The following is a 2,232-nucleotide window of genomic DNA, read 5'->3' on the forward strand; positions in this document are numbered from 1 at the left end:
TCAAGACCATCCTGGCTAACACAGTGAAATGCCGTCCCTACTAAAAATAAAAAAACAAAATTAGCCAGGCATGGTGGTGAGCACCTGTAGTCCCAGCTACTCGGGAGGCTGAGGTGGGAGAATTGCTTGAACCCAGGAGGTGGAGGTTGCAGTGAGATGAGATCATGCCACTGCACTCCAGCCTGGGCAACAGAGCGAGACTCTGTCTCAAAAAAAAAAACAAGAGAAAGGGAGGAAAAGTAATCGAATGTATGAACTCATGCTGTCATAATTTTAATGTCTAGCTATAAAAGCATATGGTTGTAGCAATAGCTATCTAAATTTTTTTTTTTTTTTGACAATTATTCAAGACCTTTATTAACAGGTGCTTGCAGTTTGTTGACTTTTTTGAAAAAATCAAGTTGTAAACTTTTATTACAAATTAAAAATGAAGTTCTTAAAAATCTCAACTTGACCAGATATGAAACAATTTAAAAACCTTTAAAGGCGTATTGAGAAAAACCAGGCTTTTTTAAAAAACACGTTTGTTATTACCAAAAAGAGACGTCTCTAGGTAAAAATAATAAAAACCCCATGCTGCATAGATAATGCAAATAGTTCTATTTATCTGGTCAACGGGCAAAAAGCAAGCACTTAAGGTCTTCAGCTCCAATCTTTTGTTCATTTCTTATTGCTGGAATTTCGTATTTCTTCTTGTTGGATGACTAAACCGGATGATGGTAGAGATGGTAAGCCGGCATTTACTCAGCCCCGCCCTGCTCAGCCTCGGGAGCGGACGAATTCTCAGCTGGTGGATCGGCTACTTTTGTCTCTTTGCCATCTTGTGGTTTAGGGTTTTCTGGGCGTCTGCGTCGGTAATTGAAGTTGCGGCGGTACCGACCGACGTTGAGGTGGCTGCTGACCTTGGGTCTCATCTCCTTGATTTTCTTTATCTTCTTCATTGCCGTCCTCTCTAGGTTGTCTTTGGCAAGGAGGGCCCCTGCGGAATCGTGGTCTATATCCCCGATACATATTCTGCCTCACTGGTCTACCTTGTTCTCCTGCACCCTGGTTGTCAGCACCCTCCATCACTTCTCCCTGCACAGGAGGGTTGGAATACTGTGGTCGACCCCCATAGGGTCACCGCATGTAGTAAGGTGGGAACCTTCGCCTGCGGTAGGGCCGGCGTTGTTGGGCCTGGCCTTCAGGAGCACTCTCCGATCCCTCCTTCTTTTCCCCACCCTCACTATTCTGGTAATTTTGCTGGTAATTGCGTGGAGGACCCCCTACGACGTGGATAGCGTCTATAATGGTTAAGGTCTGCTGCATATTTACTGCCTTGAACTGGAACACCACCAGGACCTGTAACATTTGCTGCCTCCGCACCCTTTTCTCCTTCAACAACATCAAACTCCACAGTCTCTCCATCTCCTACACTGCGAAGGTACTTCCTGGGGTTATTTTTCTTTATGGCAGTCTGGTGTACAAATACATCTTCCTTGGTGTCATTCCTGTTGATGAAACCATATCCGTTCCTTACAATGAACCATTTTACTGTTCCCAAAACCTTCCTTGCGATGACCTTCTTGTCCCCGCCGGCAGGCGCCGCCGATGTGAGGCCGCCCGGGCCACCGCTCCCTGCGCCGCTGCCCGTTAGTGCCGGGCTTGGTGTCGGTTGCGCTGAGGGCGGGGGCGGGGGGGGGGGGGCGGCGGGCGGCTGCTGGGTCTTGGCCTTGCTGCTCATGGTTGCCGTGATGGTGACTGGGGCCGGCTGCGGCAGCTGCGGCTCCTCCCGGGGTGTCATGGTAAGTAGGCCGGCGGCGGCGGTGGGGCTGCTCAGGGCTCTCTGGGGTCCGCTCTCCGCTCCCGCTACCGATCGAACTCGCTATCTAAAATTTTTATGAGCTACAGTAGCTGTATTCCATTTTCATTACAATTTTTTAAAGTATTTGCTTGGTTATCTAAAGATGTTGTTCAAATTTCAAAAGATCTACTATTATCGTCCTCCTTGTGCCCTTAAGAAATTGATAAAATGCACATTCATTTCCTTCTTTCTAAATGTTCCAGTTATAAACTAGAAAATAACAAAATGGGAAACATTTTCTTGGGCCATTTTTGTTTTCACTGTAACAACAAAAAATGTGCAAGATAAACAGAACTCAAGTTTTGTTTTATTTTTCTTTTTGTCTGTTTATTTTTTAACAAGTCTGTCCAGAATACTACAGGTTTAATAGCTGTAACCATCTTAAGGAA

At 46.0% G+C, this 2,232-nt stretch overlaps 1 pseudogene across 1 annotated transcript; it reads right to left on the bottom strand.

The window, feature by feature from the left end:
• Positions 1-336: 336 nt before the first annotated feature.
• On the bottom strand, positions 337-1,860 carry LOC115896338 (annotated as a pseudogene). The gene has a single exon (XR_004056226.1). The product of XR_004056226.1 is annotated as a nuclease-sensitive element-binding protein 1 pseudogene (transcript).
• Positions 1,861-2,232: the final 372 nt, after the last annotated feature.

This window comes from Rhinopithecus roxellana, chromosome 3 (assembly GCF_007565055.1).
Source record: "Rhinopithecus roxellana isolate Shanxi Qingling chromosome 3, ASM756505v1, whole genome shotgun sequence".
Lineage (NCBI taxonomy): Eukaryota > Metazoa > Chordata > Mammalia > Primates > Cercopithecidae > Rhinopithecus > Rhinopithecus roxellana.